Source organism: Polypterus senegalus, chromosome 12 (assembly GCF_016835505.1).
Source record: "Polypterus senegalus isolate Bchr_013 chromosome 12, ASM1683550v1, whole genome shotgun sequence".
In the NCBI taxonomy this organism is placed as follows: Eukaryota; Metazoa; Chordata; class Cladistia; order Polypteriformes; family Polypteridae; genus Polypterus; species Polypterus senegalus.
Genome location: NC_053165.1, coordinates 68,643,664 through 68,662,568, shown reverse-complemented (window position 1 = coordinate 68,662,568; position 18,905 = coordinate 68,643,664). Strand labels below are relative to the sequence as shown.

Here is an 18,905-nt window from a genome sequence, read left to right as displayed (position 1 = left end):
TAGATGTTCTGTGTAAAGTACCGTTGGCTCCGTAGTCCTTGAAAGTGCGCCGAGGTGTTTGAAGTCCTCGAATCTCCAGCATGCTTCCTGGCAACACCGGCCCCACTTAAGTGAGCCTGCGATGGCACCAGCTTCTTGTTTCTGGGTTATGATTCTCCAGTAGTGCTGCTGTATCTTAATAATAATAATCCTTCATTACATTTATGTGGCACTTCAGTGAGTGGAGAGCCACTTTAACGGCCACTAATGTTCAGCACCCACCTGGATGAGGTGACAGCAGCCATTTTTGCACCCACACACTCACCAACAATGAGCTTTTAGGTGGTTAAGTGAGGACAGAGAGAGCAAATTGGACGCAGGGTTTGATTAGGGGGCCAGAATGACTAGGCTGTGGTGGGCCGTTCAGCCAGGACATCAGGATACACCCTGCTGTTTATGGTAGGTCTTTAATGACCACAGAGAGTCAGGACCTCCGAAGGACGGTGATATTTTTACAGCACAGTGTCCCTGTCACTGCACTGGGGCATTGGCATCCACACACAGACCACAGGGTCAGCGCCCCCTCACCCAACACCTCTTCCAGCAATTTGTCCTGAATGGTCTCCTATCTAAGTACTGGCTGGGCCTGAACATGTTGTGGACACTAAGGGTCGCTGTTGCCCCTTTAAACCCAACAGACACACAGGGCACAGGGTAAGAGCACTAAGAAGTCGTCTTTAAACAGCACTCCCTAAGCACCACAGCCCCAGTGATACAGGTAATTAACACAATCATAATTAGCACAATTCTCTCTCTCTCTGTTTTCTCCTCCACACCTCCCAGCATGCTTTGTCCACCTCCGCCCCACTCTGGCTCACTTGCTGGGTCTTCAGCATTCCTTCATATAGCTCTTGGCCCAGAACTGCTTCTGCTCTTTCGTCCATGTAACTTGGCAGCACTTTCAGGTCAAACAGAGAATTAAAGTTCTTTAATCCGGGCTATAAGGGAAGCACAGCACCCCCTGGCGACACCCAACAGGGCTGAGATAGCGAACTCCAATTCCCAGGATGCCCTGTGGGAATCTGGGGCACTGCTACACTCCAGGGGAGCTGCCATCTAGCGTCTTGTCCAAAAGTAGCTGCCTTCCATCTCGGGGGCGTACTGGCCGGGTTGAGTTGCCCGGCTGTCCCTTACAACATTTAGCTACAGGTGGATGAGCTCTTCTGAAGTGCAGGTGGGACGGCTGCTGGATTTCTGGTGCCTCTGTGTGCCCACCTGACGTTCAGCAGTTGTACTGCGAGTGCCGGGTGAATTTAACATGACATTTAGAACATTAGAACAGTCTGGATGAGAACAGGCCGTTGAGTCCAGTCCGCTTAGTTTATATATAATAAATATATTATTATATATATAAAGTTTATAGCTTTATATTCCTCCTGTGTTCCTGACAACTCCTTACCAGTTGGTAATCCATTTACATCAGGGGTGCCTAATGCGTCGATCGCGATCGACCGGTAGATCATAAAGGTAGTGCAGGTAGATCGCATTGCATTCAAAAAAAGTTTTTTTAAACGTTCGTCTATCTTTACGTTGAAAATGGGCAAACATCCGCCATGGTGCCCTCTTCAGTTGCAAGATCAGCCCCAAGCGTTACCTGGTAGGTAACCACCCATACAATTGGATTGTGATTCAGACTACAGATGATATATAGCATTTTTAATGTAGTTCGATCATTTCGACCTGTTCATTTTAAAAGTAGCTCGCGAGCCGAAAAAGTGTGGGCACCCCTGATTTACATCATGAAAAGAATTTTTCATCTTACAGTATGTGAACAAGTTACAATAATTTTGCATATTTTCAAAGTTTCATAAATGAAGATCCCAGTCCAGTAGAAACAATAGCCTTTCCTTTCTTTGCCCACTAGTTTCTAATGTTTCACTTTTCACAGTGCGTTACTCTAAAAGTCCATTTGGCGTTGCACAAGTATGCCAGCTATTTATTGGCACAGTTTATTGCTGCTGTTTTTTTTTAGAGTAAGAAATCCTCTGAAATCCCTCATCTCAGAATCGGAGGACCACCACGTCCAATTCCAGCATATTTCAGCCTGAAGAAAGTATCCGGCCGTAAGTAATAAGCGCTTCTACTGTAGTCTGCAGGGAGTATGGAGGTCTTCTTTAAATACAAGCATGGGCGACGGTTTAGCAACGAGGTGAAGGCCCCGTGATTTCTTTTTTATTTTCTGGCACGCTGTTTTGAGCACAGAGGGAATGAGTGTGGGTGGCCTCCTTACAGATCCCTGCACTTCATGGCCGCTCCCGTTACCCCGCAGTTTCAACTGTAAACTGCCTAGCAGAAGGAATGAGCAAAAAAAAAAAAAGACTTGGGGAAGCGATTGGCGGAGTGACCTTTCAGCGGGCTGTGCAATTTGCATTTGACCCGACCCATTGTTGCAGGCAGACCAACAGAGCTTGAAGAGCGCTAACTCTCCAGCCAGCCAGCTGCCCTGCCCTTCCAGTTCTCGCTTCTGCTCAACACAAACGCTTTAGCCTTCTCTGTTCTAGAGAGCCGTTTGTATTAGACGCTTGTCCAAAGCCCATTCACGGACCCTGGTGTCACAATCGTCGGAGGAACTCCTCAGCTGCTGGCAGTCTTCTGGATGTCGTGCTGGTGGCTGCCTCTTACAGAAGTTCTCTCTTCTTCTTCTTCTTTTCACTTGTAAAGCGAGACAAGTGGACAAGATGAACAGTCGGGGTGTTAACCTCCTCAGCGTTAGAACTGAGCATCATTCGGGGTGCAAAAATATGAACAGCATCAGTGCCCAGTCTTATCTGGGCAACGGTGTAGGCGTGTCCTATGTAAGTATCAGGCCTGAGCATTACCTGGGCAACATTGTAGACGTGTCCTATGTAAACGACAGGCTTGAGTGTTACCCAGGCAACTGTGTAGACGTGTCCTATGTAAGCGACAGGCCTGAGTGTTACCCGGGCAACTTTGTAGGCGTGTTCTATGTAAGCAACAGGCCTGAGTGTTACCTGGGCAACTGTGTAGGCGTGTTCTATGTAAGCGACAGACCTGAGTGTTATCTGGGTAACTGTGTAGGCGTGGCCTATGTAAGCATCAGGCATAAGCGTTACCCAGGCAACGGTGTAGAAAGTGATTTCATTAGAACAATCTAGACGAGAACATGCCATTCATCCCAACAAAGCTCGCCAGTCCTATCCACTTGTTTCCTCCAAGAAAACATCAAGTCGAGTTTTGAAAGTCCCTAACGTCTTACTGTCTACCACACTACTTGGTAGCTTATTCCAAGTGTCTATCGTTCTTTGTGTAAAGAAAAACTTCCTAATGTTTGTGCGAAATTTACCCTTAACAAGTTTCCAACTGTGTCCCCGTGTTCTTGATGAACTCATTTTAAAATACAAGTCTCGATCCACTGTACTAATTCCCTCCATAATTTTAAACACTTCAATCATGTCATCTCTTAATCTTCTTTTGTTCAAACTGTAAAGGCTCAGCTCTTTCCTCATAATTCAACCCCTGTAGACCTGGAATCAGCCTAGTCGCTCTTCTCTGGACCTTTTCTAGTGCTGCTATGTCCTGTTTGTAGCCTGGAGACCAAAACTGCACACAGTACTCAAGATGAGGCCTCACCAGTGCATTATAAAGGTTGAGCATAACCTCCTTGGACTTGGACATTCTGTTGGTGTGTCCTATGTAAGCATCACGCCCAAGCGTTACCTGGGCAACGGTGTAGGCGTGTCCTATGTAAGCGACAGGCCTGAGTGTTACCCTGAGTGTTACCCATGTCTTCTTCTGGCCTCGTAAGAAATGTTTTTTCAGCAGCACAGGTGTTGCATGCTGTCGCCGGTGAGACGAGCAGCGATGTTGAGGAGCCTCTCAGGAGCAGTTGATGATGAAGTGAATCTGTCCTCAGGCCGTGAAACTGAAAGGGATTCTGCTGGGTCTGAAAGTGACACTCGATCACATTGGGGTTTCTGATGACCCTGCTTCAAATAAACCAGCACCACCTCGTGTTGATTTTGAATAAAAGTTGACAGCCAAGATCCACTTACTGGAGAAGTCGAGAAGAACCAATGAATCCCGGAACGAGTAAGTGTGGACTGTTAGGGTCCGTCAGTGAAGTCGAACTCTTCTGTCGAGGAGCCGTGTCTCTTACGGTCGCAGGCTCTCAGCTCAGTGCTGAGGCTTCTAGGATGTCTTGTCTTTTTGTATCGGTGGAAGCAGAGGTGGTGGGGCTGCTGCGTGTCACTACCTGATCTGCGCACGCATGCGTATTGAGCGCCTAACATACCATAAACTGTTAAACCGACTGGGCAGCGCCATGCTTTTCTGGTGGTTTTTCGTCACGTCCACAGGTATGAAAGGAGAAGGAACAAGCAAGCGTGCCCTCTCTTGGACGGAAACGTGCATTACCTCAGCATTCGTGACTTCAAAGGTTTGCACAATTTTATTAGTAACCTCATTATTTCTTTTACTTTTGTGTTGCAATTGCACGCGTCCGCGGCTTTCATCGCTATGCGCAGTGGAGAAAAAAATTAGAGGTGCGATGTATGCATGTTTGGGGAGCGACTGGTATTTTGCCAGCCCCTTTCTTCACCAGTCTTGCTCACCCTACTGTCATTGAGTCAAGAGCTCCCTGTGCATTTGTTGCATATTTTCATTGATTTACTTAAAAGACCCCCTACTGGCATCCTCACGACTTGCATGCGCCAGTGTCTCATGTCAAGCATTTGCTTAAATAAATCAAGTCAGCATCTGATATTCTAGCCTGGGGACTGAGGCCTTAAATGTCTGTGCCAGCGTGCTCTTTGGGGTAAATGTTGGGGAAAGGAATGAGGTGCAGGATTTAACTCCCCTCGGGTACTCTCTGCTGCTTGAGCGAACTTGGCAGATCGTATCCAAAAGCACACACTTCTCTAGAGACACTTGGCACCTTTTGTGATGTCTACTGCTTTACGTTTGTCTCGTTCCCCAAGCTAAGGGCTTGCATTCTCTGCTGGCTCCTCTGCCAGTCGCTGGTCCTTACAAACCGACGATACAAGAAGCTGTTGCTTCAACTTGAAGGTTGTGTCGGGCCTTGTTCTGCAGCTCTACATGTGCTTGGCGGGTTTATTGTGCCTTGTGCCACTGCCATTGTGTCAGAACTGTTGACTTCATCTTGCCTTGTTTCTGTTCTCACCGCCCCATTTGATGGACCATATATGTTATGACTGGAGGGGATCCCAAAGCCCATTCTTGCCCAAAAGACAGCCTGGAGAGGTGTGAGCAAAGAAATCTGTTATTTTAGTACTCAAGCATTATTCGTTATTGGGGGGCAACTCCTGGATTGTCTCTGTTTCTCCAGCTCCGCTTCTTGAATTTAGAAGAACCCGATGTTGTCCTCCTCGAGGGGATTCAGCTGCAAGGAGAGGGGCATAGCAGGGGCCGGGACTGGGTGGGACTGAATCTGCAGTGGGCGCAGAGAGAGAGAAGCGAACAAGAGGTGAGTAAACTGGCTCTAAAGATGCGTGTCAGTGTGCGAGGAGTGCTTTACGCGGTACAGCGGCACTTGATCCTACATTTGGCAGTCCGAGGCTGTGTTTCTTCTGTATTAGAATGTTGTATTAAAGAGCGTCTTTATCAAGGCAGAAGCGGAGCCAGGGGGATTGAGGCACAGCGTAAACAGTTACAACATACATCCCAAAGGAACATCCTAAAATGGGGGAAATCCTGCCAGAAGCCCTGGCTAGATACAAAAATGGCCATGCAGCATCTTTATAAAATAAAAGAATTATTAACACAAAAATACTCTGTGAGTACATGAAGCAGAAAAGGGTTGCCAGAAGGGGCAAGCCAAGGTGAAAAACAATCCAACGCCAGAGTCAAAAATTACAAAGAAAAGAAAAACAAACTAGCTCAACATAAAACACAAATAACACTCACCATTTGAAAAATGAACCGCCAGGAACAGCAGAAGACCCTCCAGATCCAGGGATTGGTGGTGGGGTGGTTCCTTTCAGTGACTGACTGGTGGCCTAGGCCTCTTGGGGGACCACCCAAGGAACACATGGAACATAACAAAGGCCTAGAAAACAAAGCAGACAATAACCAAAAGTCACAACAACAGACCTCAGCGGCCAAACCTTGAACTAAAAAGACGTAAACCAAACCATTGAACCCCTGCCAGCTGAGCTATTTGAGGCCCTCGTGGTCAGAATGGAGCCACGTTGTTTGTGGACTTAGCCTTACCTGCATTGACGTAGCTGCTCTGTCTTTTCTGGATGCATGATGAAGGTAACTCAATCGGTTATTGACAGCTCTTTCTCTTTCCCCCTTCATTTTGGCAGCAGCATGCCATTCATTTGGGGGGGTGAGAGGGTGACTCGGGAAAGACCGTGCCCTGTCATCCGTGAATCTCGAGGGTACCCGATGCGCAAAAAAAAATAATTCAGTGCCAAAGGACTCCCGGCATTGGTTTCATGTGCCCCCTTGAATTGCAGTTGTCACTTTGGAGCCCTCTTGTAATTAGCTTGGTATTCATCTGTGTTTTGCGAGGTAATTTAAGCAGGCAAAGCAGAATCAGTAAATGTTTTTCTAGTGATATGACAGTTTTGTAGGAGACAGCTGTTACCCTGGTACTCACGAGGCCACTTTGCACCGTACTTGGCCTTTGCAGTCTTTAATTGCTATGCAGATAAGAGGAGGCATTTTGCAGTGATTGCCTTTGAAATTGTAAGCAACACTTAAATGCGATATCCGTAATTGTAGTCGGTGCCTCACCTTTAACTCGCCTCCTCTCCAAACTGCAAAGTTTTGAATTTCCCCTTGGGATGAATAAAGTTTTGTCTAATTTAATCTAATCTGATCTAATCTAAAGTTAATTTTGGATTTACCTAATGGTTTGACCAGCTCTGATCAACATCAGTAAGGGTGGATGTTGTCCGGCCAGCTGCCCTTGTGTTGAATGGCTCTGCTCAAACACTTCCATCCTTTTACGCACCTCTGTACTTGTTTTCCACCACTAAGCCCTAAACTACTTGAAAGTGCTTCTGCTCCTGTGGCATCCATACTTCCGTTCTAAACTGAACTGAAACAGCGGTTGGCTGTGTCTATGGTTGTGTTCGCACCGGCACCGTTTTTCGTTCCCTCTCACTTTTTTTCTCATCAGTTCTGATGTCGTCGCACATTCTGTCTTTTCTTATTTCCTTTTTTTTTTTTTCCTTTAGTTCCTTCAGACAGGACATTATTTATGTTGAAATTCGAAGTGGGAGGCTCTGGGACATGTGACATTACACACATTTGATTGGCTCGCTGCCCTTGTGATGAATGACTGTGCTCAAACTGTTTGATCCTCTTACGCACCTCACCTCCATATCTGTTTTACGTTCCCTACCTGTGAGCTGACTGAAACCGCTTCTGCTCCCGTGGCATCCATACTTATTTTCCGTCCTCGCGTTCTAAACTGACTGAAACGGCTTCTGGCCGTGAGCAGTTCTGCACCGCTTTCTGTTCCCTTTATCGCTAAGTTATAAACTGATGGAAACAGACTAACGTCTTGAGGATATCTGTTTGCTGGGACAATACAGCAAGAAGGAATAAGAGAGAACTTCCTCTGTAGTTAAGTTGTCGTAAGGGTTCTGTAAATTCCTCTGTAGGTAAGTATCACTTATAGTTCATCCTGGTTCATTCCATCAAAATTAAAACTTGATATAAGCAGTGCCAAGAAAGAGCACCACAGATGCGATGTTTGCTCTGAGGGTGTTGATGGAAAAGTTTAGAGAAGGCTAGAAGGAGTTGCATTGCATATTTGTGGACCTGGAGAAAGCATATGGGTGCCCCGAGAGGAGCTATGGTATTGTATGAGGAAGTCGGGAGTGACAGAGAAGTACGTAAGAGTTGTACAGGATATATACGAGGGAAGTGTGACCATGATGAGGTCTGCGGTAGGAGTGGTGGAGGTGAGATTACATCAGGGATTGGCTTTGAGTCCTTTCTTATTTGCAATGGTGATGGACAGTTTGATAGACGAGATTAGACAGGAGTCCCAATGGACTGTGATGTTTGCTGATTACATTGTGATCTGTAGCAATAGTAGGGAGCAGGTTGAGAAGACCATGGAGAGGTGGAGATATGAGAGGAGAGGAGAGGAATCAAGGTCGGTAGGAACAAAACAGAATACTTGTGTGTGAATAAGAGGGAGGTCAGTGGAGTGGTGTGTATGAGTGAAGTAGAGTTGGTGAAGGTGGATGAGTTTAAATACTTGGAATCAACAGTATAGAGTAATGGGGATTGTGGAAGAGAAGTGAAGAAGAGAGTGCAGGCAGGGTGGAGTGGCTGGAGAAGAGTGTCAGGAGTGATTTGTGACAGACGGGTATCAGGAAGAGTGAAAGGGAAGGTCTACAGGATGGTAATGAGACCAGCTATGTTATATGGGCTGGAGACGGTGGCACCAACTAGAAAGAAGGAGACAAAGCTGGAGGTGGCAGAGTTAAAGATGTTAAGATTTGTGAAGAGGATGGACAGGATTAAAAATTAGTACGTTAGAGTGTCAGCTCAGGTTGGACAGTTGGGAGACATAGCTAGAGAGATGAGATTGCTTTGGTATGGACATGTGCAGAGGAGAGATGCTGGGTATATTGAGTGAAGGGTACTAAGGATAGAGCTGTCAGGCAAGAGGGCAAGAGAAAGGTCTAAGAGAAGGTTTATGGATGTGGTGAGAGAGGACATGCAGGCGATGGGTGTAACAGAACAAGATGCAGAGGACAGAAAGATATGGAAGAAGATGATCTGCTGTGGCGACCCCTAACGGGAACAACCAAAAGAAGAAGAACAGAAGTCTGTAATATGAAAATATGACGATTTTACACTCCAGCACCAGCTCTATTCTAAGTTGTCTGAGAGTCCACGCCTCGTCACCATAGCTGAATGCTGCGTGTGAATCTTATTTGTATCGTAGTCTTTTTTTTTTTTTTTCTCTTATTTCCCATATTTCCTCTCACAAGTTTCCAATTGTTGTTATCACTCGGTCCAACTTTTTCATCCGTCACCTCGCTCCAGTTGTAATCCCACCCACTTGCCCTACTTCCACATCTTGTTGTTTTTTTTTCTTTCAACTCCTGTTCAGTTCCATTCCATTTTCTTGTCCTAATTGCACTGTAATCTTCATCATTTCTTGAAGGTCACTTTCATTTTCTGCCAGCAGGACCCTGTCATCTGCATATCTAATGCTGTTTATGTTATGGCCCCCTATCTTGTAATTAGAGACTAAAAAAAAAATATGACATTTTGTGGTAACTTTGATCCTGTGATCCTGCTTAAATGTTTATTAAAAATGTAACTATTCCTGTTTTCTTTTTAATTTCGTCTTTTATATTCGTCTAGGCTGCCACCGCTGTTTAATGCCTCTGTTGTGAAGGAGAAAATTTGCATAGTTCCGAATACCCGTCTTTATAAGTAACAGTAATTGATATTTTTAATACTGCGTCTATTTTATAAACCCTCTCCAGCATTCTTGTTTAAGAGTTTGAGCCTCTAATCCACCATCTGAGGTGACCGTGGGCACCCTGACCGCTTAAGCTGGCGCCTCCCAAACCAGAGAAGCTGCGCCTCTACTCCAAAGTCCTGCAGCATTGCCCTGCTCAGCAAGAACCGTGTTGTGCTGCTTGTATGTTTTCATTTGTAACTCTTGACCATACAGGGTACGTGACAATGGGGATGCAGACTGACTGGTAAATCGATGACTTCACCCAGTACGGTATTTGGAAGGCTGCTGAACCAATTCTTTGCTCATTTTCATGGTCACCTCTTCCCCCATTCGGGATCAAGACCCTTAAGTACTTCAGTTCTTCCGCTTAGGGCAGCAGCTCACCTCATAACGTCTCTTTTCCAAGTGAGGACCCTCACCTCTGATTTGAACTGAATGCTAACACAGGTATCTGCTAGTCGTTTTAGCAAACCCTTGTGGGCTTTACCTTTCTGCTCTCTGAGCCAGCTTACCATTAAATGGTGGTCATTCCTGGCCCAAGTGTTCAAGAATTGAACATCCAAGAATAATTCACCATTGAGATTTGGATAAGAATACCAATCTGGGTATCTCTTGTCAGTCTAGCGGGGACTCCACAGGTGGTACCTGTTTTCGGGCCTAAATCCAGAATCCAAGTCATTTTAATGCCTGCCCACTAAAGACCGTATTCCACTGTTCAGAGTTGCTGTGAGATGACCCTCTTGTCCACTGGCGCAAACTCCAACTCTGTGGCTCCCAGCTTGCACCACCCGAGGAGTAGCCTGCTTTCAGAGCCAGTCTTGCGTTTAGAGCTTAGGCCAATGATGTCGACTGCACAACCTCGAGCTCCTTATCCTGCCAAAGAAGTTAAGTTCTGTGTCCCGAAGAGCAAATGTTTTACTGAAGCTCGGTGATGGGGTCAAAAATTCACTATCGAGTTTCAAGTTGAGGGGGCAGAGTGGTGGCTCTGAGGCTCGAGATCTGCACTGGCAATTGGAAGGTTGCCGGTTCAAACCACGTAAATGCCAGTAGAGACTCTGCTCTGTTTGGCCCTTGACTAAGGCCCTTAACCTGCAATTGCTGAGCGCTTCTAGTAGTGAGAAAAGCGCTATATAAATGCAAAGAATTATTATTAAGTCCAAATTCAACGATGTTCAAAACATCGAGTAAAGCTGACTTTACCAGGGTGTCAGTATGTGTGTGTGGCTCTAGAAAAATCGAAATCGACTTTCTCACCTTACAATTATCGCAAGAAAGCTTTGTGTTATGGCAAGCTCCTGAATGGCCGCCGTACCCTAGCAAAGGCCCAAAAATGTAGGACGGTTTTCAGGATGCAGGCGTCTCTGTACAGTGATTAACTTCAGAATACAACGGACCAATTTTCTTCAAACCGATGGCCTCGTGTTTGCCCGGTTAGAGGCTCCCGGCCTGTTTTTTTGGTCTAATGTGGTATAGTATGTACTGTTTGACTGTGTCCAGTGATAAGTGCAGTAGAGACTGTTTAACTGAACTTGGATTTGTGCGGCCTGCTCCATTTAGTCACGGGACAAGGCCTGTTGATTTTTGGGATGAAGTGCAATTTGAATGATTCCATAACAGTTTTTCATTGCCAGGATCTTGTCTCCTTGGATCGGGCCCCTTCATGCCTGGTATTGCGCTTATGGGTTGCGAGTCCATGTGGCCACCCCAAAGGTGCCTTTTTGGATTCTGCCTGACTGAGCTGTGTGGTTCCCCCCACTCCCAGTCCCAGTCTCAGTCTTGACTCCAGGAGTGGCTCCCAGTATGTCTTGTTATGGCCGAGATTCCCTTGATTTTAAGTGAGGGCACTGTGAGGCTCAATTCAGCGTGAATTCAGCGGTTGTGCCATGTCGGCTCTCTCCTCTGATCCAGCTTGCTGTGGGTGACTCTCTCAGAAGCACCCGTCTCTGACTAGACCCACCACATCAAGGTCACAATCCAGGGGAAAAAGCTGAATTCCCATAAAACGGGGAGCCTTTGTCGTCATATGCTCTTCTCCCCTCTACACTGTGGGGGGTCCATTTAATGGATTTCTTAATTGCATTTTGCTCATACCTTTATATAAATAACGGCCCAACAGCGATTATCTCCGTTTACTATGAAATAGGCAGTAAATCAAAGATGACATTCCCATACACACACACACACACTGCTGGATTCGTCGCACATCCACATTTCTCAATGAAGTGCGCGTATCGCTGCTGAAAGCCCCGTGAAGCCGGGAGGATTTAGAAAATCTCAAGCAGCGCCTGCCAGAAGAGGAGGATGGTCCAGTGACCACAGGGGAGGTCACTCTCGTCTCGCCGCACTTCTCTTCCGCTTCCAGACTGCTAAAGAGGCAGCCGAGTGCTCCGGCCAAGAGCTTCAGCTGCCACGTTACGTTTAGTGAATGACAACCTGCAGCGAAGATGCCACTTCTTCTTCTGTTATTCCCCCTCTCTCTGCTCAAGTGTGAATGCGGGTTTTCTGTCAGCTTGCCACCGACGGTCCCAAGAGGGGTCTGCACACGGTCAGCCGACTCGTTTAACCAGCGACTGCTGATTGCTTTTGGCCGCTAGGTAGACAACGTCTTGTCAACCAGCAAATCCAGCGAGCGGCTCCTTAGGATGCTGGGCTCTACGGTGGGTCGGGTGCGTTTCTTGGTGTCTTTGATTTCAGAATTCCAGAAGAGACTTACGAGAATGCTGACAGCCGAGGGGCTCTGGTAAGGTGTGCATCCCAGTTCGAGTTTGAACGGGCTTCTTCTTCTTTCGGCTGCTCCAGTTAGGGGATACCATAGTGGATCATCTTATTCCATATCTCCCTGTCCTCTCCATCTTGCTCTGTTGCACTCACCACATCCATAAACCTTCTCTTAGACCTTCCTGTTCTCCTCTTGCCTGACTGCTCTATCCTTAGTACCCTTCACTCAATATACCCAGCATCTTTCCTCTGCACATGTCCAAACCAACACAATCTTGCCTCTCTGACTTCGTCTCCCAACCGTCCAACCAGAGCCAACCCTGAACGGGCTTTTATTTGACCAAAATCCTTTGTTGATCACACGCCAGCAGATAAGACCAAGGCATTAATGGCAACATCAGTATCTCAGGTGAACGTTCCGTGTGTACAGTTTATGACATGTGTAATTATTATTGTGAAGTTGGCATCGTCCTGATGAAGAGATTGAGCCACAGGTAACCCTGAGCAAGGGGTGATGCTTTCATCTCTTCTCCCTTTTCCTGGATTTAAAAAATAAATAAATAACCCAGCAAGCCAGCTGCTTATCACAAACCACAAACGTAAATTATGGTGTTTAGTTGGTGGGACGCCAGCGTATAATATCTTTGTCCGGAGTGAACACGTTGACTGCCGCAGTGAATTTGTCCCTGATGTCAATATAAAGTCAGTTGTGTCACACTTAATGTCAGCATAGGGTTGGGTTCGTCGACTTCATTGTTGAGCGTGTTGACGTGTATTCAGTGGGTGGTGGGTGTGTCACCATGTATGATGTCATTTCCTGCCATACAGAGTTCATAAAAAGGTGCCACGTGTGCATCACTGCATTCTGTGCATCAAACCCAGCCAGCACTCAGGAATGCGTTTTTGTGTCATTTTTGCCAGTGAGATTTTAGGTGCACACCTGACCTGACGTAACAAACTAATTCTTGAAATGCAGTAATATTAATGATACATTAGTAATGGATGGGCGGGTCGCTCCCACTCCCTGATCGCTCAGCACCCCTCGAGTGACACGGTCCTGTCTCTCCTTTCCTTTCAGCCTCCAGACCCCTTTTCCTTCCCCTTTTCTCTCTTCTCGGGCTCCTCTTCTACTTCTCTTCCGCTCTTTAGAGCCCCCGGAGCGTTAATGAGTTGTGTGAATACACGCTCAGCCAATCCCACCCCCTAGATCACACCCTGGAGCTGCTCTTTATCTTGACTGTGGCGATGTGAGGGACAGACATTTTGACCACTGCTGGAACGTAACCCTCAAAGCTGAGAATTGAGCTCACTTGGGGCTGTTGGCAGGCCTGGCATTGTCAGCTGAGTTGGATCAGACAGACAGACAGACAGACGTGCGGTGCGGTGTGATGTGTGCGCTTCGTTGGCAGGAGTTTTCTCAGACAGAAGGGGATTAAGGATGCAAATGGCAAATATGGAAGACGATCACATTTACGAATTTGATTGCCTAATAACTGTTAATCCTGAAGAAGAGACATCCGCTGAATAACACTGAAAACAAGGCAAGGATACATTTCTCAAAAAATAAAAAAAGAAGTGTTATTTAGGCATTAAGAATTTCTTTACGTCTTTCTACCTTACTGAAACGTATTTAATGCTCATTGATTGACTTTCACGGGAGTCAATCCCATTAGCAACTCCAAAGGCCACAATTTGCTCCATCAGATTTCTTCCCTTGGCTAACAGCAAAGTCGTCCCAATATGCGTGCAGCCATCTTCCAAACGTTACCAGAGCGGTGCCTTCACTTAAATAAAGGGGTCTTTTTGTCCCAAACTGTGCCAATTGTCAATTCTTTGAAGTCTGCGATGATTATTTGAAAGGCAAAATGCTCAGATGGCGGTTTGTATATTTTATTATGGGGACCCCAGAAACACCCCAAGCTTGCACACACTCTCGCACAGACACACACACACACAGACAGACGCGTATTAAGATCCTCAGATGAATCGACAATGAAGAATATATTAAAGAAATAAAGGAAGGAAAAAAAAAACAGTCATTAAACAGTGTGACCAGTAGGGGGCGTTGCAACACCACAACCCCCAAACGCAGTCACAACTACACAAGTCCTGGGTTCAGACAGTTGATTTATTGTATAAAATACTTTTACAGGTCATTCAGAGTTGCAGGCCCAGACACAATTCTTCCTTTTCCTTCTTTCTCCTTTCCTTCCTTCCTCCAGGTGACTGTTTTCCAGCTCCTCTCCACTCCTCTCCTGACTCCAACTTCCTTTTTTCGGCACCTGGAAGTACTTCCAGTATCGTACGACTGTCCGTCAGAAGCCCTTCTGGGTCAGGTGGAAGGCTCATAAAGTAGGGACCATGAATCCTTGGTGGCATCCCCGGAATTCACATGACTACAGTTCCCAACATTCACCATGGGTATCCATAGAGGTACCATTAAACCCTGGGACGCTGCCACCTAGCGTTTTGGAGGAATGAATAACCCGAATTAGTTATCTTCCCCGGTCTTTCCATAATACTGGCCTCCCAGCCTGGTAAGGACCCGTGTTCTCTCCTGTCTGGGATGCCAGTTTTTTTGTGTCCCATTCTTTACAACTACACTAAAGCCAACCTAAGAGACTGGGATAGTCAACTAACTAACACAGAACAAAGCTGATGAACTACATAGTACAAAAGGATTGACAATAAATGCGACATTACATTAAGTCCAAAAACGGTCCAGATGCAGACTGAAGGTGATGTAAGAACGCAAGTCCCAAGTGAACGGCTTTCCGTGGAATGCGTAACATTTTGTCACAAAAGACATAAAGCCCAGTTTTTTTTTTTTTGCTGGCTTCTTCTGCCATACTTTTGAAATCCGTGCCATACCTCATTTCCCCACGCCAGTTAGCCCGGCTACAATACCTGAAGCTGACCGATGGTGAGGTTCTTCCAGGGCTGTTGGGATTTGTAGTTAATTTGAAGAGCCTTTATTTCTAACCCTAATTCTCTCTGAACAGACCAGGAGATCTGCTGTAAAACACGGACACACAGTGGGGGGGTCTGTCCTGTGGTCTGCCGCTCCTCTTATTCTCTGCATGATAGCTGAGTGACGGGCATTTGGTAAAATCTCTCTACACGTTCTGATCCTCACATGTGCTCTGTTTGCGTATGAAGATGTTCTCCAGACTGGGAGGTCTTTGCCTACTGGAGTGTCAACCATGCCTACGCATCATTTTGCTGTTAGCGTCTCCAAAGCCATTAAGGTCTTTATTTTCCCAGCATGCTACACATCTGGGCCTGTGTGTTTCCTCTCACAGATTCGGCAACCAAAAACCGAGACGCCTTCTCCCGGAGTCTGCATTGTGTTTCTCAAGGGGACGGTCAGGTCAGCACAGGAGCAGCAGCTTCTTTATGCGTTTTATCTTGTGTTTGTTTTAGTCCGACTTCATGACTCCTACTTTAATCATCGGTTTTGGTCGCTCGTTAATGAATGAATTACAACATGACAGGTGGCAGATAAGTAGCAAGTTCAGCCGCTAAAACTGCACATGTCCCAACCCGAAAACGCCATCCTGTGGGCCTTTGGTGAAGCCCCGGAGTTCTTATTCCTCAACTGTCCTTTATTGTTGCCGCCACACCTCAAGCAAGTGACGTTTAGGGTTAAATCTGGACGGTTTGCCTCACTGCCATACTGCTTGACTGATGAGTCTGTGCATTTGCTACTTTGCTGCCAGAACTGTTGCTTTTTCTCTTGTTCTTCTTTCTTTGTTTCTTTGTGCGTGTTGTTAGCAGATGGCTTTGTGCCAGGGTCCATCTGCTAACCTGTGTCAAACTGTTTTCTGAAACAAAAGCACCAGATGGTTTGCGAACAGTGATTATACATGTTGGAAAAGCAAACAAACAAACCCTGACATGATTTGGTCCAGCAAGAAAGCGATCTTGGGGCCATGAGAGCCAAGGAAGACTTCGCCGTTCTGCTCAGACAGCCATATTTAATTTACAGTCGGCACTGGATTTGTTTCTTTACACTTGATGAAATGCGGGAAACAAATGTCCCAATTTAATTGAGTCTTTTCAAGCACGATCTGTTGCAGCATGCAGCTCGAGTGGCCTCCCTCATCTGGCCAGAAGTGCCAAGCAGATAAGCGGAGAAGGGAAGCAGAGTATGCAAGGTTTGACCACAAGTGCCAGTTGACATCGGCCTTAACTGGTGTAGGATTTAAAGGACTGTGGGGAGTGTGGATCAGTGTTTGTCAACCTTGGTAAATCGAGCACGACCATCAGACTTCCCCCTCGATAAACTGAGCACGACTGTTAGACTTCCTCCCTCGATAAACCGAGTGCAATCGTTAGACTTCCCCTTCAGCGAATTGAGTACAATCATTAGATTTTCCTTTAATGAATCGAATGCAATTGTTAGAACTACCCCATCGATAAATCAAGCGTGGTCATTAGACTTCCTCCTTCGTGAATAATCGTTAGACTTAACCCAGAGTGAATCGAATGTGATCGTTAGACCTCCCCCTTGATAAATCGAGTGTAATCATTAGACTTCCCCTTCAGTGAATCAAATGTGATTGTTAGACTTCCCCATTGATAAATCGAGCCTGGTCATTAGACTTCCCCCTTGGTGAATAATAGTTAGACTTCCCCTTCAGTGAATTAAGCACAATCATTGGATTTCCCCCCTCAGTGAATCGAGTGCAGTAATTAGATTCCCCCCTTTGATAAATCAAGCGTGACTATTAGACTAACCACCCCCCCGTGAATTGAGTGCAATTGTCAGAGTTCCCACTTGGTAAATCACGAGTAGAAGGGAGATTGAGTGCAATTGCCGGAGTGGCCACCTGCTGTGATCCACCATTGTTATATTTCAGTAAGTGTTTCTCCCCTGGCTGGAGTTCAAATCCATGTTTGATGTCATAATTGTTCTTGGTTGAGCCATTAATTTATGTTAATGTTATGTTTGCTTTGCGCCGTCCCCCACCATAACATATCGTCTATGGGGGAGGAGTGGACGCTTTAGATTTATCAAAAATTTTGATCTCCGGTTTTTGGTGGATCTCGACGTTTTAGGGTTCCTTCATATCGAAAACATCAACATCTCGATGATGATGTGTGTGTGTGTCACAGTTTCTTGAGGACGGTCTAGAGCTGAAATGAGTGGATGGCAAAATACCAAACTCAAAACTTTAGCCTGTTCTGAGATGACGATGTGCTGATTAGTTTTTGAGCCAAATCGTGCAAGAGAAAGTGGCACTTTACAGAAACCCTTAAATAGCATAATTCTGCAATTAATGATGAATTCTTCTCGTCAATTCCTATCGTAATGACCTATTTTATGATCAGAAAGATCCGAGTGGTAAATAATTGCTGAAATGTTACAGAATAGTTTGGGTAACTTGGTTCCTGGGGCCCAAAGTCCACGGGTGTTAATGTCTGAAATTTTTATTGTTGGTTTGGTGACGTCAGTACTGCCGTCTTTTGTCCAGTTGGTGCGACACATAAGCCTGCGTTCCCCGGTGTCCAAACAAGATGGTCTCTATTTGTCTTTCTCTCCCTTTCTTTCTAATGTGTCTTGGTCTCTGAGGTTGGCTCCCATGCAATTTCACTCTTTGGTCCTTCACACAGGCCTTTATTTATGTTGAAATTCCAAATAGGGGGCTCTAGAACATGTGACTGGCTAGCTTAGCTGTCCTTCTTGATGGATGGAGCTGCTCAGATGGTTTCATCCTTGATGCGCCTCCACACTCTTTTCCATTCCTAAGTCATAAGCTGAATCCTGTATGTGCATCTGCACTGTTTACCGTTCCCACGTTCCAAACTGGATGAGACCGCTTTGGATTCTGTGTCATCCACACTGTTTTCCGTTCCCACTACCATTAAGTTGTAAACCGACTGAAACGGACGAATTAAAGTTATGGTGCAATACAGGATGAATGTACAAGAGAGAAGAACTCTGAATGAGAATTGGCCAGCTAGTTAAATGGCTTTAAGAGTACTGTAAATCCATTTTGATCAAAACTTCAAACTTAATATCCACTGTCTGTAGTGTAGAAGTGTGACGATTTTACACTCCACGACAAATGTGCGTCATAGCGCAGGATTTAAATCGGCAAAGCCAAACAGAATAAACAACTCTCAAAGAGGGATTCCAGCAAGAGGCTGCAGTGATGTGGTCCGGTGAGTAATCAAGATGGCTAAATTGGCTAAAAAACGACAGCAGAGTCGCAGATTATCAGGAGAAGAGCAGACCCCAGCTCTGTATCACCAGCCGGCTTCATTACCCAGAGGGCCATTCTAGATTTCTCAGTTTCTCCCACTGCAGCTCTTGATAGTTGAAGTGACGGCAAGTCAGCGGGACGATTAAACTGGCAGCCCAGCGGGCCACACAGACTGCCGTATTGATCCTGCTACGCTCTGTCCTGGTGCAGTGCCCCCTTAAATGCCTGCCCGGAGCAGCGACATGTTGCTAATGCCATGTCAAGGTTCACGGTAGGAGAGCAGATCTTTGGCAGCTGATTGGATTACTGCGGCAGGGATTAAGAAATTCGCAATGCTGATTTAGATTTTATCCCCCACCAAGCCCCCAGTGTTACTGAGCAGGCTGTGTGCAGGTCTGAAATGTGTTCAGGATTCCTAAAGTTATTGTCTGCTGCTTTGTTTTGATTTCCATTGAAGTATCCACCAAAAAAAAAACCGTGAAAAGCAAAAGTTTAAGTCAAGGTAACGGCTTTCT

At 46.0% G+C, this 18,905-nt stretch overlaps 1 protein-coding gene across 2 annotated transcripts in view; it reads left to right on the top strand.

The window, feature by feature from the left end:
* Positions 1-18,905, top strand: part of si:dkeyp-14d3.1 (transmembrane protein 132C) — a 458,057-nt gene that overhangs the window by 309,034 nt on the left and 130,118 nt on the right. Inside the window, exon 1 of one of the 2 annotated variants that reach the window (XM_039772087.1) lies at positions 2,083-2,102. The exons of the other annotated variant lie outside the window; for it this stretch is intronic. The gene's annotated coding sequence lies outside the window, so the exon portion shown is untranslated. Of the gene's footprint in view, positions 1-2,082; positions 2,103-18,905 lie in introns of those variants that run through there. 2 annotated transcript variants of the gene reach the window in all.